Source organism: Haemorhous mexicanus, chromosome 1, assembly GCF_027477595.1.
Source record: "Haemorhous mexicanus isolate bHaeMex1 chromosome 1, bHaeMex1.pri, whole genome shotgun sequence".
Taxonomy (NCBI): domain Eukaryota; kingdom Metazoa; phylum Chordata; class Aves; order Passeriformes; family Fringillidae; genus Haemorhous; species Haemorhous mexicanus.
The window spans coordinates 18459793-18487635 of record NC_082341.1 but is presented as its reverse complement, the minus strand read 5'-3'; the positions used below and the strand labels follow the sequence as shown (position 1 = coordinate 18487635).

Here is a 27843-nt window from a genome sequence, read left to right as displayed (position 1 = left end):
TTATCCCGGAGCAGCTCGAAGACCGATTTTCCTTCGCACCTCCCGCCGCGGGAGCAGGGGGTGCAGAAAACCCCGGGCACTCGGGTCCTCGCCAGCCTCAGGACAGAGCCCGCCGCTGCAGCCGACGGCTCTCGGGGGCCGCACCAGGAACCGCATCGCCGCACACACGGAGGCAGGAACAGGTCTCGGGGGTCCCGCAACCTTCGCCCCACTGGCGGGGCACGGCCGTGTGGCCCCGCAGGAGCGGGGTTGCCGTGGGCAGGGCAGCCGCTCTGCGGCGGGCTCGGGGCTCAGCGCTCGGGGCGGGCCCCGCCGCAGCTGGGGCCGCCGCGCTGCGCTCCCCGCCGGGGGCCCCCCTGCCCGGCAACACGCGGCGCCTGCAGGGCCGCCGGCGCTAATCTTACATCCTCCCCGGCGCACACGCACAAAACGACGGCCAGCGGCGGGGGCGGCGCCGAGCCCAAAAGGGGAACCCGTCCCTGGGTGGGCTCGAACCACCAACCTTTCGGTTAACAGCCGAACGCGCTAACCGATTGCGCCACAGAGACTCCGCTGTCTTCGTCTGCGCCCTGCTACCTAAGTACTTCAGCACCGCCCCTGCCGTGTCCCCGCCGCCTCTTCGCCCCTGCTCCGGCCACCGGCGGCCACCGCGGACTCACCGAGCCCGGATCCTAAACCGCGAGACTCGCGACACGCCAAAAAACACGGGAAACAGCGAAAACAGCGGCTTTTCTTCCCCTACCCAATGAGAAACCCTCATTCTCAAAATCATTGTTCGCAGTAATGCTCTTTATTTTAGGGAGTAAATTAATGAATCAGAATTAAATCTGCTTTTTCTTGGATGCTGCTAAGTGATGAGTTACTTATGCAAACCAAAATATAATTTCCAAATATCATTGCAAAATTGCTCTATTAATATATTTAGAAGGTAGTTTTAAGTGACTACAGGGGACAGTTAGATTTGACAATATAGGCAGCAGTTGTCTGTGTGTGTAGGTTAAGTGTATTTACAGTTCTAAGTACTGGAAACAGTCGTGAAGAAAAGCTAGCATTCCTATTTATTACTTTACCAAAATCTTCTTCCCAGAGTACCTTACAGTAAATCTATACCTACAGCTCTGCAACTGCAAAGTTTCACATCTGAACCTGAGCAATTGTTTCCCCTTTGCTTTCATAGACTGATACTGTTTGCATCTCATTGAACTCTTACAATATTGTTGGCTTCATGTAGTCCTTATGTCTCCCTGAAGCTCTGCCTGACGGCTCTTTTAAAAGCCCTTGGAGTTGGGCAGGCACATGGCACTCGCAACACCAGCACGGGCACTGACTGCTTTCCAAGCAGTGCCTGTTATCTCCTGGTATCCACCATCCACGAGCAAGAAGTCCCAGCTCGCTCCTGAAACCTGACAATCTCATATTTTGCACAATGCTGCTCATCAACACTGTTTGACTTCATTCCTCATCCCAGTGAGTAACTTTATACTGATCATTTACTGATCACAGCTCAACCTTTCCAGTTTTTCCAATACTTTGAAAAGACCAACATAAATGCCAGCATTATCTCAGGATGGCTCAATTTTCTTTTGTTGTGTATTTTTGGTACCTAACTGAGTGACACATTTTAAAACCTGGAGGAGAATACAAGATATGCAAGTCCTGAGGAGTAATTGAAATAATTATTTTGAAGGTTGGTTTTTGGGACACCATGCCTGCTGCTGCATATTTTCCTACCCAGATATCTGCTATCCTCAGGGTCAGAAGAATCAGTTCACAGGCTGGACCACTTCTGTCTGCTCTGTGTAGGAGGACAAGCAATGGTCCTGTGATTTTATGCACAAGCCATTGGGTATTTAGTGGAATGACCAAGATTTCAGTCTGACTAAAGGCCTAACCCATAGATCCACAGACCTGTAGACTGGGTGTGGATTTGGGGCCCTGAAATGTTTTACTTTATGCACATGAATATTCACATGAGTTTTAACAAGAGTAGGCTATTTGCAATCTCTGTGTCTAGAGGCCAGATCTACAAAGGATCTTTGCTATGCTGATATTGAACACAAGCTCTAACTCTGAGCTGTCTAACCTGGTGTAAGACATCTAAGGCTGCCTACTCAATGCACTGCTACAGTGAGAGGAGTGCTGTAGCTGAGGCTACACAGTCACTGGGCACATTTCTTCTCAGCAGTCTTCCCCCCTGAATCTCAGAATCTCTCATTTAAAGTCTTACAAAGTAAAAAAGAAAACAAAAAGAACATACACAGCTGTAAGTATTACCCCTTAAAGCTTGAAACCTACAGATCAGCAAAAGATCCAAACATGGATGGCTTGGCTGGCTGTGGAAGCACTAACCAGTGAGACATCGTACCAGAGGGCAACATTATCCATCCCTGCTCTGCAAATGGAAAAGGTGCACTACCTACTATTGGGAGAAGGTGTCTGACTGTATCTTTAGTAGAAAGGAAGAGCCCAAGTACTGTTTAAGGCATTCAGAAAACAGAAAGGGCTGCTGCTTCAGAATTATCACCTTTCCTATCAGGGTTTTGTTCTATATTTCTGGGCAGCTCTGTTCCTTGAAATGCTGTTTCTGGTAGATTATACCGGGAGGTGCTTAGTTCTTTGCAATATCTCCTGCATATCATTTAAATACTATTATTGCATTCACTACCTATGATTCATGTTATGGTTTAGAATTTTATAAAAACATAAATTTATAACAATATATTGCATTTTAATATATTAAAATAGAATACTATATAATGTGAAGTAATTTATATTTTATATAATAACTTTTTTTTATTCCTAAATCTGTGCGCTTAAATGTTCATTGCTATGACATCTGTGACCTTCTTCAGATATAGTCTTTGGTTCTTAAATGTCAGAGAAAGTTACTGCAGGACAGAGGGTGAAACTGGTACTGTTTACAAGATTTATACATATACCATATATTTATCTGCTGTTCAGAAAAAATAAATCTAGCTTTTCACACAGAACAATTCCTAAAATCAATTCCACAGGATATAGCAGAAACAAAAGAATCTTTCCACTTGTATCACAGAATTACTCTATTTCTACCATCTCTGCATGGGAAAGCACCATTTCCCCCCAACAAGCACATGAGCCTACTTTATTTATTATCCTGTGTCAGTTTTGGTCAGCTATTTGTCAGTTCTCCAGTTACAACTCTGCCCAAACTACAAAAATTCATAGTCACAAAAAAATTGTGTAACAGCTACTCAGTTTCTGCCCAAATGCATTTCTAATTCCTTACTTTGTAACAGAAATCTCTAGGTTACCATCCAAAGATTTCTTGTGCTTTCCTCAGAAACATACGATTCTAATCCTTACAAGAACTGGGACATTAAGATAAATGGAGAGATAATGCAATTCAACATTGCTATTAGAGTTATTATGGGCAGAGAATAAGATTTCCATGACAAAAGATTTTTCTTTATGGAGCTGCAAGCATCAAACCATGGAAAACATTATTCCTGAAGAAGGATTCAAAAGGTTGGAAGAAGCAGATATCGACAGTTTTTCTTGACCAATTGCAAGACTTCTGTTCTTTTATTCTTCCAATAAAATGCATTTGTACAGGGGATATTTTTCAGTTGTTTGTATACAAATTTGCTGCTTTCCAGATACAAAGATAGCTTATATTTCTTACAGACTTTGTCAGCTAAACACTTCTGTTCTTGGGGCTGTTAATAAAATCAGAGAAGTGTTACAACTGAGAGGACATGCCTCCAAATCTGATCAACTTACCCTAAAAGCAAAGAACAAGACCAAACAATAGTATTTTACTGAGCTATCTAGTTCACTTAGCCCTGGCTTCTCTTCTGATACAAGTCACACAAAAGATGATGAGTAGGTGAGAAAATCCAGAAATCTTGGGTTGTTGTCAACGGCAGACTGTTGAGTAAACTAAGTCAACCATACTCCCAACCTCCATGTTTACCAAAAGGAAATGGCACAGGCTGCCTGGTTCTAGATTACAACATATGTAGTTGCACTTATGTTCAGGACAGACAAAAAGTTGTTTCAGTGTGACTTGTGACAAAATTAGAATAGCCATTGCTACTATCAGTAATTTGAAATATAGTGTGCAATTGTGGAAAAAAGCCACCAAAACCCAAAAGCCCACAACAACAACAAAAAGAAACAAACCAAAACCAAACCCCAAACCAAACAGAGAGGGCTGCATTCAGAATTGATCTTCAGATCTCAACTGACATACTTTAAGGGGAATTTTATTTTGCCATTCCCTGCAATCTATCTGCTCTGGGTGACTACTGAAAAGAGTACAATCATTGTGTCAGTCAGTTCAATAGTTTTCATACATACACACACACACAAACATAACCAAAACCAAAAAGAAAAAAAAGCAAACAAAACCCCCCACATACAATATAAAGTGGAAAGAATAAAATTTTACTGGCATTAGAAATGGGAAGAGTAATAATGATGCTTCCCACATAGCACTTATTTATCTCAAGCACTTCTTATTATCATGGTAAGAAAGGGAGAACTTTCCTGTCCTTGCACAATTTTAGAACTGCTCATACTAGGAATGCCTAAGAGGTCTTAAAATAATAGTAAATATTGTGAAAATAAGAATGAGTCTTATGCAACTGAACTTTAATGTTGTCTCTGCATAACACACATGAAAGCACAGGAATTTCCAGCCACTGTTTTCAGAAGCACCAACCTGTTTTACCATTTCCTGAAGTCCAGAATTCACATTTAAGTTCTCAGCATAGGCCTCAGTTCAGGAAAGCAGCTGTATTCAGAGTAATATGAAAGCACGTTTCCTTCAAGTAAATAAGATTACTAGCATGGTATAAAAGTGCTTTCCTAAACAGGTTAAATTTCAGGGAGAAAAATAAGGGGTAAATTTTAGAGTAGACCCAAACCCATAGTTTGTTAAGAAAAGAGCACAAATTTTGTATCCTTGCCATGCTGAGGAAAACACATCTCCTTGATAGTCTCACCAGTTCTAAGATATTTTGCAGGTCATCACACGAGTCAGGTTTACATCTGCTGAAGTGCTACAATTCAGCCAGAAGGTCTGAAGGAAAGGCAATGAGAAAGGATTACATGGGTAAGCTTTGTGGATCCAGTCCAGATATTTCCAAACAGGAATCCAACACGTTTGGCCAGGCTGCAGGCTTAAGAAACCTGTGCTGACAGGTTGTGTTGGCAACACCACTTTTCAAAGAGTAAATAATAAACCAAATTCCTGTATCAGTGTTCTTTTCAGGATGCATTTACAGGCTCAAAGAGTTGCACTGATTTCTAGAAGAGCTCTATGTGGCAGATGGCACTGAAGGTACAAAAAAAACCATGGAAAAGCAAATATATTTTAGTTTCTCCAGCTGCATTTATTTTCAGCTAGCAAAATATCAACAAAGGTTTCTAATCCCGTAACTATTGCCAAAAGGGAGGGAGGTTATGATATCCCATCCTGAAACCAAACTTGAATTCCTATGGTTGTCGTTATCTCCAGAAGAATTGTAACTCTCTCAAACAGCTCTGATGCAAGGAAGTTCCTTCCATTGCTGTCCCCTAGCTGTCCCTTGTAATGTGAGCAACATCCTGTAGGACCTCAGGATACCAAATCTGTTGGTGGTCTGAACCTGCAGTAAAAAACCCTCCTTCCTGAAGTTGTAGTTGGAATGGTATACAAGAGATTTGTCTTGTTCCTTATAAATACTATGAGAGAGATACTCAGAATATTCTTAGTAATTCACAGCAGAGAGAAACTAAAGAATGCATCTCTCTATATACATTGTAACAAATCCCTTTTCTTTATATGGTCTCAGACATGGACAAGTTTCACAATAATGGGGCCTCAAAAACTAAAAAAAGCAAAACTAAAACTAGAAATTAGTCTCTTCCAATTCAGTGGGAGAGAGAAAAACGGAGGAGGTTTGCACTTATACTGGTTGAAATAAGGGACGATGTGCTTCTGCTGTTCTGTGATATTTTATCATCACTTAGCATGGACAGGAATTCAGGGGTGCTGGAATATTTAAAGAATAAATCTTCAATCACCTTTAAGCCTTCAAGTTAAATATACCTATCCTAATCCCAAGTCCTGGAAAGTATGAGGTAGAGGAAGATTGGAGTAGGGAGAGTAAAGAAAAAAGAGACAGATTAGGGAAAAACAAAAGAGGACAATGTGAAGTGTGAAGGAAACGAAAGAGTAAAAAAATCAGAAAAAACAAAGTAAGTCTGAATTAGATAATTTTTGAGTCAGGCCATGTTCCTGCTGCTTTCAGAAATTTTACAGTGGAAAGGAGCCACCATATTTTTGCAGCTTCAATAGCTTGCAGTGAGACTGAAGGCAAAAGGAGAACACAGAGGGAACTGACCTGTCTCCTATTGCTCCTGTCCTAAAGGATGGTATAATCTCCACCACAGCAAAGGAAGAGAGAAGGCACTTGGAGAGTTACTCACAGCCTCCTGTCCCCTCCTCCTCTTCTTGGCCCCCAGTTTCTCAGATCTTTCTATTAAACTTTAATAGTGGGGACCCCCTCACTCAGGGCAGCACTGCAGTCATTCATTAGTGTCCACCTAGGGAGCAAATAACTCTTTAGCTGCACTGTAGGTGTCCAGCTTGCTTTGTGCCTGGAGGGGGATTTGTAATCGAAACAGGGAAGTGCAGGAGCAAATAGAAAAACTGGGCAGTAACAACCCATGAACTCGCCTTTCATTCAGGTAACACACAAGACACATGTTAATGATTTCAGCTTAAGCACCAGGCAGAGAACTAACTGTACAGTAACCAGGCAGAAACCACCTGCATGTGCCAACATCCCTCCTAAGCAGGGGCTTTCTGGAGAAGGGGCAGCAAGAACTAACTTGCTGAATTTGCAGGGAGTTGCTTTGTTGTTTATTTTACTGCTCTGCCTTTGCAAAGTCCCTTTTCAGCTCTCACCCAAATGGATCCACAAGCTAAGATTTTTCTCAGGTCTTGTATTTTAGCTTGTCTGCACAGGGTTCCTGTAACTGGATTAGGAGAACCCCTGAGACTCCAGGGAGAATGCACTGGGATTTCAGCAGCTCTGCTGTCTGATGGGACTAGAATATCAGAATATGGGCTATCTTAGGCAAGACTGCTTCAGACTTCATGGCCTGGATCATCAAGGTAATTTTTAAATACAAATGTGCTTGTTTTGCTAGACCCACCCCAACAAATGAATTAAGAGATAGACAAACAGGAAATGGGTTTTGCCTCCTATAATTTCTGTCAAGATGCATGTGTGTGTGCAAAAGCAATCAAGCAGTCTTTATGCAGGCGCTGTCCTTCGTTTTCCTCTGTCAGGTTTGTGGTGGCTGCTGGCCCCAGCAGGGTGAGGCAGCTGTTTGCCCACCTGCCCAGTGCCCCGGGGTGAGCACATCAGCCTCCTGTACATAAAGGTAAGAAGACAGACAGAGAAATACAAGGTAAGAAAGATCTCTAACAGAGGAGAGAAGACTGCAAGTGTCTTTGAGGACAATGTTTCCCTTTTCATCCCTAAATATTTGCAATCAATAGAGCCTCAGTATTTCACAGGCTAATCAATAATGCAGTGAGCGTGAAAGAGATGTGAGGGTCTTCTTGGCGGCTACAAACTGGCAATGATGCTTTGATGGCTCCTACTGAGGATTTATCATTTCTTGGATAATCTCCTGCAGAACACTGTGGGGTCTGAGAATATAATATACAATATGGCTATAGGAAAGAAGCTGGACAGATGATTGCACTTTATCTTAATTCCCTATAGCATCATCTGCCAAGAAAAAGAAAGGTAAAATAAAAGCATGATGGATGTCTAAAAGTATGAATACAGTGCACAAAGACTGTTGTTTAGACATTTAATATAGCTAAGGTGGTCCATAGAAGGTAAGACAGTGCAAGAGTGTAATGAGGAACCACTTTCCTTTTTTGCCATTTTCTTTGCCATGAGCAACTTCAGAAGGGCTTTATTACAACTAATATTAGACTACACTAACAATTATTTCAGAAGCTTACACAAGATAATTCCTCTCTCCTTTTCCACATGCATGCAGTTCACTAAGTGTGAATAGGATGAAAAATTGTCCCTAAAACAAAAACACATGAGCTATTTAATAAAAAAAGGAATAGAAGAGGTCACATCTCCAAGGTTTAACACATTTTGGTCAAAATGCCCCTGGCTCAAGTGACCAGAACATTTAGTGAGATGTGCCACCCCTGGGGGAAGGGATCTTCCATTCAGACATCTCTCCTGCTATGGAGAACACTGTCCCTCACACACAGCATAAACCCTCCCAGGAAAAGGAAGTACAAGCTGTGCACAGCAGCACATTCTGACAGTACCAAAGTTCCTCCTGCTCCTCGAGGCTGTGATGTAAGGCCCTAACAATAAGCCCAAGAATAGTCAGACAACGCATTAAATCTCGTCATTTCAGCCGCCCAGGAACCATCTAGGCCTGAAAGGTCTAAAATGATTCCTTTCCCCTTCTCCTTTCTCACTTTTCTTTCCTTACAGAAAAGCCTTTCTAGATTTCCACGGGTTTGTTTTGCAATTATTTACTGTCTCCAAACCATTATTTCAAATATTTTTAATTCTACTTCATGAAGAAAGACCATATTAACAAACATCCAAGTTGCTACTGAGGAGACTCCTAATGATCCAGCATCACAACTTGTTACAGTTTTTCAAAAGAGCAAAATCCAGCATTTTCAATTTTCCACGCAGCCAAGCTGTAAGTGTAGGACCATTAGCTTTTGCTGTATTTCCACACTCTCTGCTAATTCACTTGGTTCAGCTTCCACAACTAACTACCTAAGTGTAAATACAGAATGTAAAGAACGCCTGATGGTGCCCAGCATATTTCTAAGACTAATAGCCCTCCTACTCCTGTCATTACCACATTAACTAGCTTCAGAAAATTCTGCTAACACTCAGAGCCCTTTAACAGTTGCTTTCCTCATGTATTCATGTGATTGGCATTTCCAGATTCTCAGAGGTTGAACCTTTTTTCTTTTTTGCAGTTTATTAAAAAAAAAAAAATCCACCCCAAACCCACCCCTCAAAAAACTCCCACAGGTGTACTTGAGTCTGTCAGTATACTTGGAAATTTCCAATCTTTTTTTTAAACTAAGATAGTCAACAAAATTGTAATGTTAAAATCACTCTCAATTAAATTCTCAAGCAAATTTAAGACAGATTATTTTCTGAAATTCTTTCATTTTTTAACTCAGGATTTTTTTAGAGCATGTTAAAATATTAGGCCAAACCATCAAGCAAAACCACATGAAAAAGAATGATGATATAAATGATAAAAATTGTATTTATGCTCTTTTACAAATCACAGTATCCAATTCAATGACACACAAGCAGATTTATAACAAAACTAATCTCTCAAGACTACAGTAGCCTTTAAAGCAGCATTTCTGCCATCTTCAACAGGCTTTTGCAGCTTGGTAGGTACAGATAATTTGTATTTCATCAGCTAATGGTCATTAAAGACCCCCCCCATATTTCTCTTAAATTGCATAAATTAGAAAATTGTTCATTTCCTCTTCCTCCAGCTCTGTTTTCATGTATGATGGATTTAGGCATGTTTTGCTGAAAATGGGCAAGAGATTATGCTGCATAGAGATATGCCTGCTAAAAACAATTCAATGAATTCAAAATAACTGTGGACTGCAACTGACCTTTCATATAAGCCATATATCTCTATATCTTTTTACATGCCTTAATGATTATTAGAGTCTGGCTCAATGAAAGCAACGAAAGAGTACAATATTTAGCATTTGTTTTATATTACTTATAATTTCAGTGCTCTGTTTACAGATGTTTACAATCCCCATCCTGGCAATGTTACTGAGATGAGTAATCCAATCTCTTGATTCTATTACTGAATGGAAGCACTCAAGTATTCTGAATGGAAGATGCAGGAGTGACTCTTTTATTCTGATATAAACACGAGATAAACAGGCAGACACACCACATAGATCAGCTTAGGTGGGGGATGCCTCCTTGCTGGAGACAAGGAGTCTGCTGCCTGTGCAGGGCTCGTAGGCAGATGAGCACAGCAGTGCTGAATGCTGACATGCTCTGAGAGCTCTGCAGCACTTCTGATGGAGACCTATCACAGCCAGCCCTGCTGTCCCCTCCTCCCCAACACAGAAATTTCACTGTCTCCAGCACCACGGTGTGCATCAACATGTCTTTCAATATCATGCTTCAAATGTTACTTCTAGTCAATACAAGGATCATAGTCTTGGATGTATTAAATACATCTATTTACTTCTGTGAGGAAAAGGGATATCCATCATCATTTCCATCCTAAGTCCAGCTTTTAACTAAAATTACCATAGAAAAGTATGTTTGGATCATTTTGATATTAGGTAAGTGGAGTTGCAACTGTGAAAAATAATTCTGTGTCTTGCATCTAGCTTAGTTTTGAAAATTAAATTCTGTAAATACATATTAAGATATTACTCATTAGGGTTTTTAAATAAGAAATCTTAGCAACACATGGCATAAATGTATGTATAAAATGAGATAGAAGTTATATGCATTTCTTTTTCGGAGCAGATGCAACTATGGCTACATCTTCCTCTCTGATGATTTTTGGTTTCAGTTCAAAGTTTGCACACGAGTTTCACACGCTTGGATTTCCTGACATTTTCAGGATCTGGCCTTACAAACACTCAAGTAACTTTCTCCAGAGGTACAGTCCAACTCTGCTCCAAAGCTTCTCATCTGAGCCAAGCTGCTTCCGCGTTTGCCGAACGAAGCCCCCGGTACTGACAGGGATACACGTGGCTAAATGAGATTTGGCTGCCAATTTCACAATGTGGTATTCTGTAACAGACAAAGCAACAAAGGAAAGGTGACTCGTTCCCCTGTGTGAGCTGTAAATACCAACCATCACACCACTTAATAGGTTTATTTTATTAATAGCATATATTTAAAGACTTCAATGCAAGTTTCTTTTGAACGATGAAAGGCTGGCAAATTCTTAAAAGATAATAATCAGCAGTGCAGCAGTTCTTTGATGGTCTGTAATTACCCAACTGTCCACTATTTGAATGACAGCAGCAAACTACCACTCACTGTTAGTTTATTTTTATTTATAACTCGTACTTTAGGTAAGAATCCATTAATTACAAGCAAAACAAATTGCTTACTCAAAACACTTCCCACAGAGGCTATTTTTTTCACATGCACTAATCTAGCTGAGATATACATGACATTTTAAATGGAGGTTAAGCTGATGTAAATAAATGCAATTATTTGAAAGCAAACAGGAACATTTATTTCTGTGCAGGATTACTGTACTTTCTCCCCTAGTGACCAAGCACTGAACCACAGGAATTCTGGAAGGCTGAGGATTTTAAAACTTCCTACCGACATGAAATTTGAGGCTATATCACTGTACCCTTTATTTAAATTTTATACAATTTGCCTTAGGTGGCATTTTGTGTAATTGTTTTTCAAATAGAACCTCTAAGCTGGAGGGACAGCAAAGGATTTGGATTTCACACGCTTTTGTGCTTTGCTCATAAAAAAGCTGCAACGAGCTGCCTGCACGGCCGAGCCCTGCACATGGAGCTGCTGGTCCCCATTGGGAACACGCCCTGACAGTCACCACCCTGGGACTCTCCTGGGGGAGCCACACCCCAGCCAGCCTGCAGTGCCACCAGTACCCACCCACCAGGCCAAAATGGCCATCCTGAGAGCTTGGCCTTCAGCCAGCTCCAGAGCACACCCCGACCATCCCCATGGAGGCCACAGCATCAGGGCTTCTTCCCATTCTTCTCCATCTGGCACCACCCATCTCACCTGGCCACCACTGAGTAATCAAAGCAAGCTCCCCTGATCTGAGGCCAGGGTCACTTCAAAGGCAATGACCAACCCAAGAGACATGCCAGAACTGACAGCTGCAATCTTGCCACCTTTTTTAAGGGATTTAAATTTCAGAAGTGAATCTGTACAGTTTCAGTGTGCTTTTCTCACGCTCTGAGCTGTGTTAGTTTCACTGCCGTGCAGCAGCCCTCAATGAAGCTCTTTGAGACAAAGAAGAGTGAGAAATCACTGTACACCCACAGTGACTCCGAGGAGCCACCCAATTTCTATGCTGCAGGCACTGGGAAGCCCAGTCCCAATTCTGACAAAGACAACAAAAAGGGGATTTTGCCACCAGGATCAATGGCAGTGAGATCCAGCTGCCCACAGCAGCAAGGTTCCATAAATCAATTATGTGGTATGATAAAGACTCTGGGACACAATGATCTTATTGTAGTCAGTCGGGACAAAAATATCCCACCCAATTTAATGCGCCAAATCATTTCAGCGAATTTTTGCCTTTTGCCATGGCAGAGGTCTTCTGAGAATTATTTAAAATAATATATAAATATGAGTTCCAAAATGTCGGTTTTACATCCTGCCAATTTCATCTAACATGCCATGTAAGGGACAATGGATAACCTGATAAAATCTAATCAATAAAATCAAAGCACACAGCTGAACAATTAGCCTTCCACGAGCGTCTTGACGATGGTTGTTTCAAACTACACAGGTTAGGGGTAATTGCAAGAGGGTCAATCTTTCCATAATCAGACCAATGGAGGGACATGGCTGGCTTTAGGAAGGCTGTTCTTGCTGCTGCTGTGTCACTGGAGAAGCACGACCCTGACGTGTTCTTGCTCCATTGCAGAGGTTATCCAGAGGGTCAGGGTGCTGGGCTCCCAGAAGCTCTCTCTCACCAGACTGGATCTCACATGCATTTTCAGCAGTGTTACTGAGTAAGGAGTAGTCACAGGCATAGTCTGGCCCATATAATCCATTAACCCAACCAGAGATCGATTCCTGGGAGAAGTCTATGCCATTTTTTAAGAATGGCTTTGTCGCCAGCACTGTAAATCTAGCAATAAACTGTTGGGAAACTCTATCCTCTCTCACACTTAAAGAGCTTTGCAGAAAACAGATCTTGGGGGATAGGGAGATGCAGGAATATTTTTCTGCAAATATTTCAAAGAGGAGCTTTTCTACCTGAGACTAAAAACATTTTTGTATATTTGACTATTTCAGTAACTAGTACATTTTTAGAATGTTATTTTTATCATTATTTCAATAAAACATAGCTTTGTATTGTCAATTCCAAAAAACACAGGCAGGAGTGTCTTTGTCAGAGTTCCATATTATCATCAGACATACATATTTATAACTCTCCATTTCCTAGAATGCTCCACATAAATAGATGCTCAGCGCTTGTCATGTAACATGTCTTGCAGATAGTAAGAACAAAAGAAAAACAACAAAGAAACAATACCAAAAATAATTTTAAAAAATCTGAGCTGAAAACATAAAAGAGAAATGCTCAGGCATTCGCTGGTAACAACCACACATTTTGAAGCCAGTGTGACTGAGCTATGTTTTGCTTTCCTCATGCTTATGAATATGATTGATGTCAGGTGAATGGGAAGAAGTTTGTTTAAATCTATTAATATTCCTGATGTAAGTGTATTTTATATTGACAGACTAACTCAAAACCCAGTCACCTTTACCTGCATTATAAAGTTCCAGCCTGCAGGAGCTCCAGTGACAGGCTAACTTTAATTCCTTCGCTTCAGTCACATGAACCTGGCCAGGGTCATGAACAATTACATACAGCTCATCATATGGCACAAGGGTCAGTATCTACTAATTCCAGTGGCTACTGTTACAATATTCAGCCACCAAAAGTTTCAGATCAGAAGTTGAAAGTTTGAGACATTTATGAGTGAGAACAGAGGATCCTAATTTAAAACGTGTGTGACCTTAATATAGCATTTGGGGGTTCAGAATGTTCTTATGTACTTTGTCTAATACTGCAGTTTTACAATACTCCCTTGCTTCCAGTCGTAAAACCTTATCTGTAAATTCTGTAAAGATGTCTGAGAAAAGCAAATTTACGTTGACTATGTGAACCAGTAACAGGCAAATAGTTTTTCTTTCTGCAAAGGCAGAATAAAAAGAACATGCATCTAACCCTTAATTCCAGACGTAGGTTGGCGTTTTTCACAGATGTGTACATTTTTCAGAAAGTACTATAAATCAGAATGGTTCTGTACTTGTCAATGATAACTCCGTTAATGTAAAATAATCTTATAACAGGACACCAGAATAATCTATCTTAATCAAAGACAGATTTATATCCATACAGTCCAGTTATTCACAGACTGTAACAAACCATATAAAAATGTAGATCTGACATCACTGTAAGTCTTGCATACACAATTGCCTTCTTCGTGTGTTGTAAAACAATGAAAAACTAACACCCACTCCTGCTCCCATTGAAATCAGGGACACATTCCCACTTAGATTGCTGCCATTTGGATGAGAGATCAACACTAATGTCCAGCTTTTGAAAACTTCTTACAACTGGGTATCGCATGTATTTGAATAACTCTGATTGTTCCACAACTTACTGGAAATAGAAATATTTTTCTTCATAATTAGCCCAAAGAAAAGGATGGACATGCACCATATTTTCCATAATTCTATCCATACGTTTTTCTATAATTACAGCTTAGATTACAAGAAACCATATCAGAAGCCTGGGTTATCGAAGCATTTTCTTGAGGAAATTACTTAATAAATGGCAGTGTGAAATAGAAATAGGAGATCTGTAGGCCGTGATATATTTCATTTTCTCTGGTGGGAATTAGTATGTTGTGGATGAATAATATTTGGAGCAAAATCTTTCTTTATTTAATCATGTGTACTCTTTCTGAAGCCAAAATCCAGTGCATCCACAACAATTTAACTGCAAAAATCGTGTAATCAAATATGACCAAACTCACAGTCCTTATCCAGCCAAAATATCCTTTATTGACATGATGACTTGGCCTACCATCTCGGTCATGTTTCAACAGCTTTTTTAATAAAAGCCTTAAGAGATGAACTGACAATGGAATCATTAAAGAAACAGATTAACATACTTTTAATAGTATACAAAAGTTTAATTAGACATATTAATTACCTGGTTTCTGTATCAATGTCAGTGATTTTTCACAAAAGATAGGTAAAGTCGAAAGAAATCTGAATTCTTTAAATGTATTCTGGTTCAGATAAAAATAGTTACATTTTATTCAAAGTCTAAAAAAAAACACAATAAAGTTTTAGTAAGACAGAACAGTGCAATGACTCAAGAAAATTAATGCCATGAGCAGTTTTTCCTCTCTTTTTGATGGCAATGGTCAACAAAATAAATGAAGAACAACAAAAGAGAATCAATGCAAAGGCCTAGAGAGTAACTCCAATTTTTTTTAACTATTAATTTTGTTCTTGGTGTCAAAGGCAATGACAGTAAGCATTGAATAAATACAAAACTTCTTTGGGATTGCTGTTTTTTTCAAGATGAAAAATGCACTGGCTTGGAATGTTTATTTGAACCAGCTGTAGGGTATTACTATAGAGAGTCAGGAAGTTAATATATTCTTTGGAAGTCCAGTATCATAACATGTTATTCTAGCAGGCAGGGTGAGTGAACAGAGGACGTGCAATGGGACTTGGCAGCCCACGCACAGACACTGCAGATGCTCCTATGTTCAAGCTACACAGCAGCTATAAGTTACCAGCACCATGTCTTGCTGCTAATTAGTGGATTCACTGGTAAAAGAGGCAGAATCAGAATTAATACCCACATTTCCTAGCAGACATCATGGGACTGATCCTCTCTGAACTTTACAGAATGAAATCTTCTGGCTGAGATCTATCATGCAACAGGATCAGGCTCATAACACATTGCACCTTTTTTCATTTATTATAGTGCTTTATTCTGGGCATTTGTCTCCTGTGGTTTATATAACCATGTCCTCATTGTTGTAGTCCTAGCAATACAGCAACGTGTTGTGATAGGAAGGGCTGGAAAATCAAAGAAATCACTATTCTGCCAGGCAAGCTGAGTGTTGTAGAGATGGAAGGGTATATATTCAGACATTCCAGTTAAGAACAATCATGAAACCTGTTTATATTCTGAATCTCTCTCATAAAACCATTAAATGTAAAATCTTCCTAACACTACAATCAATCTCTCTGTAACTATTTAATAGCTATGTTGAGGCAAATCAAATTATTATCATAATCAGGGATAAAATCCAACACACTTTGCAATCTACCAAGAAGAAGATCTCTTACTTGTATAATTAGTGTCTAAAGATTGTAGTGGGTTGACCCTGGCTGGATGCCAGGTGCCCACCCACTCTATCACTCTCCTCCTCAGCTGGACAAGGGAGGGGAATATAACAAAAGGTTCATGGATTGAGATAAGGACATGGAGAGACCAGTCACCAGTTACCATCACGGGCAAAATTGACTTGACTTGGGAAAATTAGTTTAATTTATTACCAAGCAAGTCAGAGCAGGGTAATGAGAAAATAAAAGCTAAATCTTAAAATTTGTTCTCCCCACCCTTCCCTTCTTCCCAGGCTCAATTTCACTCCTCATTTTCTCTACCTCCTCCTTCCCCCTGCACAGGGGCATAGAGAATGGAGGCTGTGGTCAATTCATCACATTTTCTTTGCTGGTCCTTTCTCCTCAGGAGGAGAACTCACACTCCTCCCTGCTCCAGCATGGGGTTCCTGCGGTGGGAGACAGTCCTTACCAATTTCTCCAGCTTCTCCAGTCTTTCTCATGGGCTGTGGTTCTTCCCAAGCCTCCAGAGCAGGGGTCCCTTCCACAAGGCACAGTCCTTCAGGAACCAGCTGCTTCAGTGTGGATCCCTGAGGGCTCACAAGTCCTGCCAGCAAACCTGCTCCAGTGTGGAGTTCTCTCTCAGAGAGTCACAGGTCCTGCCAGGAGCCTGCTCCAGGCTGGGCATCCGAGAAGGTCACAGCCTCCTTTGGGCACTTGCCTGCTCCAGCGTGGGGACCTCTGTGGGCTGCATGTGGATCTCTGCTCCACCTTGGACCACTGCAGCCTTCACCCCAAGGGAATCTCTGCTCCCACACCTGGAGCTCCTTCTCCACCTTCTTTCTTCACTGATCTTGGTGTCTGCAGAGTTGTTTCTCTCACATATTCCACTCCTCTCTCCACGTGAAGTTGCTCAGGATTTCTTCCCCCTTCTTAAGTATGTTGTCCCAGAGGCTCGACCACCATCCCCCACAGGCTTGGCCCTGGCCAGGGGCAAGTCTGTCTTGGAGCTGGCTGGCATTGGTTCTGTTGAACGTGGAGAAAGCTTCTGGCATCTTCTCAAAGAAATCCCCCATAGCCCTCTCACTACAAAAACCTGTCCAAGCAAACCCAACACAAAGATCAACTGCTGTGTGTCAGACTATGAATTGTATTATATGAGGTGCAAAGCAAATAATTTAGAGTTAGAGCTGAATTTCAAAGATAGATGTATACTTTTAGGGCAAGATGATGTAGCAATGTAAGCTATGACACCACAACAACTAGAAATAATTGAGTAAGTTGAAGTTACCATAACAGATGTTTTGACTTTGTCTGCATTCCCTTACTCTTGCTAATGTTGTCACAATCTTCTAGTTGCCTAAATATGGATAATTGCTATCAGTCATATCTCATCATCCCTAGGCAACTTTCCCAAAAAGGGAAAGGGGAATTTTCTTTGAGTGACAGATGCAGAATAGTGACAGATGCAGAACGCACCATTTTTTATCCTCTGTCTGCTATGTAAGATACAATGTGGAACAGTTCTGGAATACCTCCTCATTGTAAACAAGGACAAAAGCCTCTTCCACAAAGTACCACTGCTACCTAACTTGTTCACCTCAATAGAGCAAGAGAGACATTAAAAATTTACTGACATTTCAGAATGTGTAAAGAATCTGTTTGAATTTATTTATGCTTAAAAATGGGTTATGCTTTAAGCTACTATATCTTCACTTCCTTTAATTTACAGAAAAATTTGTTCTCCAAAATATGAACAGAGACATATAATAGTTTAGTTATTTAAAGCAGTCTGGCCAATAAATGGGACACCTACATAGATCCATTATCAGATTGTTCTAGGAGATGCTTTGTCTGATAATATCAGTCTAATACAGTCCTGTAAATAACAGAATAAGTGAACAAGTACTCTGGAATGTGCTTACATTTTAAAACCTACCTGATATTACCTACCCGATATGAGAACACTGCTTCAGTTAATCAGGTATTTTACTATACTCACTTATTGTTTAAAAACTGTACTAGATAGCAGCCCAGATAATACAGGATATTCTACTAGAATAATACAGGAATGCCACTAGATAATACAGGATATTCTAAATTCTGCCTCTTTTTTTTTTTTTCTTTTTTAGTAGTACAATATCACAATAATATCTCAGCTTAAATGATTGGGTTACTGCTATAAAATGCATGCTGGTCCCCATTTTATATACAAAACACTTCTGGCATTTTTCTAGTATGATGTGGCACAGTGATCCTAGTGATGTGAGTGAATGGTGGGAAGCACCGAGCAGGACTCTACCTCCAAGCCTGAGCAGCATGACTTGCCCAGTCTAACCAGCTCTGTAACTTCCATGCAGTGAACAACTTCCAGCACTGAGAAGTTCCAAGGCTAGCAAAGCTATCCCCAGCACTCATCCTGGGCTACTCATTCAATGCCAGCATTCTCCCCTTCTCCTCTGACTCTCATTCCTCACAGCCACATCCAAAAAATCTCGGACTTTCTGCCAATTGGTGGTTTCCAGTTTTACTCTGCCTTAAGAGAACCAGGGGAAATCAGACAAATCCTAATATTGACTGAGAGGGTTTTGCACTTAGGCTCAGGCCACTGGCTGGGAAATGAAGGTCACAGTGAAACAGGGCAGGGGGAAAAGGTTTCTGACAGCTTTCCCTGACACTGGGAGAACTCCACAGATGAATGCACTCTTTTCAGTCTCATCATACAGCATGAGAGAGAAAATCCTACCACAGAACCTCCCAGGGTTTCCAGCCTCTCAGATGGGCTTTGCCTCAGAGAGGAGCCTTGACAGGAACAGATGTGATAACAAATGACCTTTAGAATTGCACCCTGAGAGCTCTTGACCGTTTCCTGAAAGCTGTTCATCCTCCTGAGCTCCTGGTTTTCGTTTGGAAACCTTGAGATCCTGGCATATAGCTAAAAAGGGTCAACAACCAGAAATAGAAAAATAGAGTGTTAAGATCCAGAGGACAAAACCAGAGGACATGTATATTTAAAGACTCTTCCTTTGCTTATAAAGATAAAAATCATAAATCTAAATGCAATGCCAAATCTCAGCATCATCTTCTTCCCCAAATCAAAGAAAAAATTCTGAGATAACACAAAAGGCTAGCCAATGATAATATAATGAAAAAATGATGCAAAGCTATTTAATTTTCATTCCAATTCAAATTAAACCAAATGTATCATATTAGATAACATAATATTTATATATTTCTGTGAGAGTACTTAGATTTACTATGTAATACACAAAACTGTCTTTCCCAATGACAGCTTACAGGGTAAGTGAAGCACACAGAGAGTAGTACAACTCAAGATGTCCAGAGGAGAGGCTGCACATGCAAATGTGTGTCCACAAGCATGAGAGAGGAAGATGGGAGATAGTTTATTTGTTCCTCTTTGACGTCACCAAGAAAGTGAAAAATTTCTCAGCACTGACCTCTTGTAAAGCTCCTTGAAATCAAGACTATGACCATATCCCATAACTGACAGGGAGCAAAAGTCACATTTCACTCATATGCTCACTTAGGTTTCTGTTCAGGATTTCAGGCTGTCTCCACTGAGTCTGGAGGGGGGGGTGGGGGGAAGGCTGAAAGAATAACATACTGGCATTCCATTTTTAAGGCAAGTTCAGGAAAAACCTGGCCCTGCTAATACAATGATATGCTACATCTCATTCATTGCCTGTGAGAGGCAGGGAAGAGAAAAAGGGGAGGGGTAAGCAAGAGACGGAATGAGACAGAAAGCAAAAGCAGAAACAAAGATGCAGCATTGGGAGGCAAAATCAACGGGGGGATGACATGGGGGAATGTACACAGGATGCCTCTTCTTACATTTGTTAAAACTAAACATGCACACAAACTATAAAGCTGAAATGAAAAGCACAGGCAAGCTTATTTGGTTTAATCCTTTCAAGCAGTGAAATTATTTTCTCTACGATTTTTTTCCCTGTCAGTTCCTGTCATTTCCTTGCAATGCCTTCTCCTTTCTCACTTGTCTTTTCTCCTTTTCCTTTCCAATGCTATCTTGCTTTGCTCCTTTTTATTTGCTTCCGCCTGCTTCTTTCTTCCTCTTCCTTTCTTCTCTTGCTCTCCCTTGCCTTTTTTGTCTTGCTCTTTCTCTCCCATGTGTTCTCTGAGCACATGAAGAACATGAACACAAATAGTTAAAAAGCTTTTTTTTTTTCCTGATGCTCCTTTTCTATCCCCATGTGGTTTTGACTGTTGTAGCTCTGTTAGGTTTTAAATGCACATGGGGAACCCACTTGTAGTCCCATGTGTTTTAGAACTATCTACAGTAGCACACTGCAGGAAAAACATGTGGGAAGGGAATGTGTCAGAAAAGTTTCTTGTACTCCCTCCAACACGTGGGCCACATTTAACAAGGTCAAGGGACAAGTGTGGCTCACAGGCATTAGTTTGACCGGTAGGATAAAAAAGGATCACACATTCCACTTTCTTTTACCTGCACACACTCTGCAACTAATCACCCACCCAAACACAGCTTACAGAGTTTCAATTGATCTACTTTTATTTTTAGGCTAGATGATCATCTCAACATATTTTAGGAAGAGATTATTATCTCTTTTTTCCTGATTTGATGATTCAAGGTAATGAAGTATATAAATGTAACAGAAGGAAATTTTTTCTTTCCTTTGTCTCCCTCCTGCATGAGAGCATCACGCACGCTGTGATCGAGCAGACAAGGGTCTGCCTGTTAAGCTGGCTGGCTGTTCCTAAGGCAGATAATCTCTGCTGAGGGTTCCTTCTAAACTTTCCTGATACAACACCAAATTCACACAAAATGTCTGTGAACCGTTGGTTCATGTTATGCACATTTTGACACCTTTCAGCTGGCTTTCACAGATTTTCAAAGCACCTGTTCCAATACAACCTGTCTTTTTGGCAGCAAGCAGTACCAGCAAACCCCTGATTTTCTTTCCTCTGTTGCTTAACCATTTCTAGCAACATACATGTCAAAAAATTATAATTAAGGGAAAGAAGGCAAATGCTGTCCAGCTCTCAGATACCGGACCATGTTTCCTGCAGGAAAAAAAATGGTTTGCATTGTTGGAGACCAACTAAACTGTTCTTCCCTGTCACTCATTTCTTAGAGGGAAGGTCCAGCTTACTTGCAAGTGGGCTGCTTGCCATGTGAGCAGATGGGCAGGGGGTTTGACAGCCAAGAAATGATGGATCAAATTTTGAAATTTGTTGCTCCGTCTCCACTCTAGTAGTTCCTAATTGGCCTCAATGGAACTTTATTGCTGTAAAAATGGTATAATGGCAACAACATTTGCCTGAACAAACACACATCCCATGTAGGTGCTGCAAGCAGACTTCCTGGCTGACAGAGTCAGGATGACGCCGTCAGTGAGTATCTGCCACAAGCTGACGTAGTTCCCCAAGGTTAACATGTTCCTGGGTGTGCATGCACTGGAATTCAAGGCAGCTTCTCATGCTTATTTTGAAAACTGGTCTAAGATACAGTCTTTTGTCTGCAAGGACTCCTTTTAAAAAACATAACCATATAAACAAATAAAGGGTTTACTTATGTTTTATTATAAGCATAAAGCAACAGGAGGGAAGAGGTTTTTTTCAGTGACTCACCATTGATAATATATTATCTAAAATTGTTATCACCTGGATAACAAATGTAATTCAGGATTTTATATAGAAAACTGACCAAAATTAAATTGTATTTGACTGCTACTAAGAAATTAAGAAAACAAATTTGCCTTTAGAAAAACATTGTTTCCCAGATTTCTAAGAGCTGCTATGGCAGTAAACATTCACCTTAAATTCCTGTGTACTCAGCAGAAGCATAGGATATGAAAACAACACAGATTTATCATTGATTTATTACCATCATCATTTGATGGACTTATAAAGTTCTGGTTTTTATCATCAGTAATTTGAATTATTACTGATTGAGTGTTATTTAACCTACGAAATAGAGGATTCTTAAATTTCTTCATATTGATTGTACATAGCTGTGTAACTTTAACTCTGTCTTTCTGTTGTCATTTTAACTGTATCAGCACTGTATTAACTACTACCAGCAGCTGCAAGACAGGATCTTAACATTTTGTTTATACTGTAATTGGAATTTCTTGCCTTGTGCCGCTTTCTTCTCTACATTTTGACAGGTCACTGATGGATTTGCAAAAATAGTTGAATTCTATGACTGCATAAATAACAAGCGATTATTATTACTATAATTAGTGTTATCTTTAGAAATTACATTGTATTTTTAATAAAATTGTATTTTTAATAAAATTGCGGAACAGAAAAGATGATAAACATCTTTATAAGAACCTACACAATACATTTCATTAATTTTTTCAGGGAAAAGAAAGCAATTTCTCAGGGTCTCTTCCAATTTTTCTCCACCACCTTAGGCCCAGTGTTATTTGGTATGGGCAGATTAGGGTAGCTGATGATTCCTATTGATTTAAATGTCGTGCTAGGAAGCCTAAATCCCCAAGAGCAATAGAATCTCCCCTATCACTATCCTACTGCTTATTGACCTAATTCAGTAACCAACCATCAGGGTTTTCTCTCACAACAAATAAATCTTGCATGAAACAGAGAGTGCATGGACACTCATAGTTTTCAGTGGTGTTGCCAGTATAATAAATTTAAAGTCACCAAAGCATTCACCTTTGTTTTCTCAGAGTGATCATAATGTCATTTGCTATTAAAACAAGCAGAAACCACAACCATATTTTTAAGAGCAAAACTATTTCCACAGCCTGAGGTAAACTTGATGTCGTGTAAATGATGCAGACAATTCAGCATGTGTAAAATTCCACGCACTTCAATGCTTCAAACAGCCCATAAGTTATTGCTGGAGCATCTGCTGAACAGGTTTAATGGTTGTAGCATCACATCCACTGATTGAGATACTTCTTAGTCCCAGTATTTACTGCTCAAAATTCTGATAGCTACTAAATTTTCATTAATTGAGCCAAAGAAATGAGGAGCGAATCAGGGTTTGTTATGTTACTCTGGGTCTCACAGGGTCATCATTTCAACTAGAACTTTTAACTTGGAACTCTGCAGATGCCTCTGTATCTGAATTCACTCTGGGTGATTTTACCGAGTTGAATAACACATTTGTTAATACATAAAAGCCAGGATTCTAAATTTAGTGGTTCTGTAAAATGTGGCTGTTGCAAAATAAAAAATATATGCAGCAAGAGAACACAAAAAATACACTACAAATATTTTTAAAAAAATTTAAAAAGGAAATAACCCAAAACATATCATACTACTTTGATAGGCAGATCTGTTTCAGAGGAGAGGCCTCATTCTGCTCCCAGTAAAGTTAATTAGAGCAACAGCAAGATCCTAAATTACTAGTCCTCTCATCAATATCAAGTTAAGCTTTTATCAATGTAATTTGAAGCAGCATTAAAAGCAATAGTTCTAATTTATAATTGTTGATATTATCAAAGCAAGATCCTTTGCAACCATACATAACTGTGCCAGATTTTTATCACACTATAAAGGTTAACATAAGTGTTACAAGAAACATCAATGAGCTACGTACACTACGTTTGCTTTTGGTTAGATAAGTATGCTTTGTAGTAGTTGATATTCCCTCTAGATAATGGATATGGGCCAGATTCTCTGCTGACACAATGCAATATAAGTAATTTGAAGGCAGATATGCTGATTCACACTAGCTGCAGAGCTAGCCCTAATATATTTAGATGCAATAAACCATTTTAAGTAAGTCAGTTTCCTAACTATTACTCAGCCATTCCTCACTTTTGCCAAAAGGAAACTGTGAATGCCAAGGTCTGCAGGACTTTATCTATCAAAGCTTCTTTTAAGGCATCTATCATTTTGGCATGCATGCCTTGCTTTTTGACCAGAATCAAACACTTTCATGAAGCAGCAGCTCTAATTCTAGCAAAAAATGCCACGTAGTGCTTGTTCTTGCTGCAATATTACAACATCTGTTTCAACAAGGGTTTTTTACATAAAAACTGTTTATTACATTAGCAGAATTAAATGCTTTTGCTGCTTGATACTGTGGAACTGTATAAAGAGAATTAAAAATGTTGTATCACATACCTCTAAATACTGGATCAATAATAACTCACTGCCTGGAATTCTGCTTTTATCTAATTTGATAAGTGCAGAGCTAAGAAAATTACATTTCTGTCTGTTATATAAATACAAAATTATTTTACTTACAAAAATTAGGTGCTATGCTAAATAACATTTTAGTGTCATGACATTAAACATCTGGAGACAAATAGTACCTGAGCTCCACAGCTTAATTTTCCTTTGAGGTTTATCTATTTTTTACTTACATTTCCTGGATGTCAGCTTATAGTAATTACTCTTCTACACACATCTCTAGCACTAATGTGACAGACTGTGAATGCTTCTTGACAATAGAGCATAATATCCTCCTTACATGTTTCCACCAGCAAGGCTACAATCTTACCATCACATGCATAAACATGTAAAAAGCCTTACTTTAAACATTAACAATTTTCAATTATATTTGGCTTACTGTTAAAATTCACACACAGATTAGACTTTTCTCAATAAAACTACAAAATAAAGCTAGAAATAAAGAACTTTGGGTAGAATGTGTGACATCTGTATCTGAGAACTGCCTCAACTTTGAAGCATCTGTAAATTATATCAGATCATTTGAAAAAGAGCAAAAATTTCCATTTAAGACCTGCTTCCAATAGGTGTTGCTTACAAGGACAGAATACCAATATAATAACTAAAAAGCAGTTCCTAGTATTTTTGTGAATATGACAAACTGTTCACCTGTGACACAGGACTAGAGGTGGAATTACAACAGTAATTCCAGTAAAGCAGCAGGAATGTTTGTATTTCTCCATCTGACATTAAAAGCAGCATGTTCTATGTAGGCCTCATTTGTAAACCTCCACGAATTTAATGAAAGACATCAGAGTTTTATCCAAATAAAGACCAAACACATTATGAGCTACATAGCTTCATTTCTCTGTGAAAGAAAAAGAAAGGAAGAGACCGACTGAAAATTCAGTAAATGCAGGTCTTTCATTTAATTAGAAGGACTTCAATATAAGTCAAAACACATAAAACAACAAAGCTGCAGTCCTGGAGGATGTACTGTCTAGTACATCACAGTGACTCTGGCTCACATCCACAGATTTTTACATTCTTTTATTACTCAGTTTTTTGCATGATCTCGGACATAAAGTATGCAAATTATCCCTGTGGTTTTTTTGTTATTTGGCAAGAAATTATAAAATATAAATTCAGATAAATTTTTAGAATTTTGATTTGTGTTTTGATAAAATAAGGGGGTAATGGAACTTTTATAATATGTAAGATTTTTCTGAATTGTAAGAAATCAGAGGAACTCTAATGTTTTAAGCAGTGGTACTTCTCTGGTTGCCTCTGTTCCCGAGTATTTAAATAGGGACTGAAATATCAATAGTTTGAAAGAAAAATTAAAATGTGAAAGCTCTAGATTTTTTTCTTTTATTTTTCCTACAGCCTAGGAATATCTGGCTTTTTTCATGTATGAAGGGAAAATCAGAAGGCTTTAAGTTTTGACAAATATAAGATAAAAGCAAGTTGAATAAAGCTAATCAAAAGGTAAATAGATAAGACCTACTTCTTTTTTAATAAATTAATCTCATTCAACTCCAAAAATACTTCTTAGTAGAAAAAATGGTTTTCATGTTAAATAGACCAAAAAAGATTAAATACTTGGTAAAAAATGTATTCAACTACTACAGGTTTTACATTACCAAAATAAATCAAGTGTTTTCACACATTTAAATAAAAAGCTAAGTTCTTTAACTGTTAATCTGAACTATTTGTAAGCAAACAAAGCATGTTTTATTGAATAGTCCTTGTGTCTAGACAAACAATGCATTTACTGAAATTAATACATACCAAAAATTTCTGAAAGCAAATATTTTCTTTTTAATATGTGACAAGTACTGCATTTTCAGCAGATATGAGGACTGCCTACAATAATCATACCAATTAAATAATTCACATAATTGCCTGGTTCAAGGCAGTGCTTTATTTAATATACTGCACTTTCGTACCTGCAATTATGAGAGAAATTTTCCTGGACTTTCTGGCATATGCAGACTCCTTTTCTTTATTTCTGTGATCATGTCAGGTATATGGATATCATGCTGTCTCTAAAGATATTAATCCACCAAGAAATAATTATTGTAGAAAATAGTGACTTATTTTTACTGTTTTGATCTGCTTAAAATATTTTATTCAGAAAACCATATTTTATAATAAAGAAGGCTTGATACTGAATTGAAAGAAAATTCAAGGAGCATTCCATAAATGTGGGGAAGAAACTCCTGGAATTCAGTAATAATTTGGCAGAAAACTGGTGTTAGAATATCATCTTATGTTACTGTCCCTTAAGTCTATGAAAAGCAATACACAGATTTAAAAATGTTAACCTGAGACTTTTCAGAAATACTTCTGCCAATGTTTGAATTTTATGAATTAGTCCCCCGGAGATGCTAATGATTTCCTTTCATTTTGAACAGCTGAACTATTTTGTTCTAAGTAACAAAGCTCAAGCTGTAAAAATTACTATCTGACATGGGCTGAGTTATCGGTTTCCCTCATTAATTATTATTCAATATTTATGCATTTCCTTCATAATTTCTTTATTCAATATACAGGTTAGATTTCTCTAGGAAAATTTAAGGAACAGCTCTTTAAAATGTGTATATGCCCTAAACAATTAGTAAAATCTCAGAGCAATCTTCCCGTCTGAATCCATCTCATAACTTTCTTGGAGGGAAAAAGAAAGAAAAAATGTCAAGCTGAGAGACTGGGTAGAGGACTTGATAATATAAATTTTGTGATGAAATTGTGATGAGAGTTACATGTACTACATAATCTTACAATGACTCTTGAGCAGTTGTTTCACCTTTAAAGCTAGATGTTAATTTATAGATTTCAATAGGCTATAAATGATAATGGGATGTTGAAGTAGAAATTGCTGTAATGTGCAATCATACCCGATGTGTTCATTTTAATATATTTTAGGTGACAACCCTTTTTTAAAGCCCTGGTCTCTTTACCTTTGTAATTCTATAGCTCAGAACTCTGTCCTCTCCTCCATGTTATAGTTTTTCTTCTCCTCCATTTTATGCTGGCTTTTTTTAGGTATCATGTCTATATTTGACAACCATACCAAAAAAAGAGAGAAAGCTTTATTTTGTCAGCCCACCTGCCTGTCACCACCACTTTCTTGTTTCTGGGGGGGGAAAAAAAAAAAAGATTGGGGCTTCTGTCTACCAGACTCTGAAGCTTACAGTTTGTCAGTTCAGTGGTATTAATTTTGATGTATCAGGCCAGAGATATTATTTCAGATCGTATTCCAAAACATTCCACGTTCATTCTGCACAGTATCATGAGGCCTAATATTGTACAGGAGAGTGAGAACTGAGAGCCTGATCCTGCAGCCAGTATGATTTTCCTCTTTACCTTAATTTGGGTACAATTAAGAACTAGGTATATAAATGGGTGTTTTTATAACACAGTGGCCAGACAACTCAAAGGAGGCAGGAAACTGGAGGCAGAATCTGTTGATAGCCTGCATCCATACTGAAGGAGACGCATGCACTGGCTGGGTTTGCAAAAAAAAAATTAATTATTT

The 27843-nt window shown here is 39.1% G+C and overlaps 1 non-coding gene across 1 annotated transcript; it reads right to left on the bottom strand.

The window, feature by feature from the left end:
- Positions 1 to 474: 474 nt before the first annotated feature.
- TRNAN-GUU (transfer RNA asparagine (anticodon GUU)) lies at positions 475 to 548 on the bottom strand. The gene has a single exon. It is a non-coding gene; the product is annotated as a tRNA-Asn (tRNA).
- Positions 549 to 27843: the final 27295 nt, after the last annotated feature.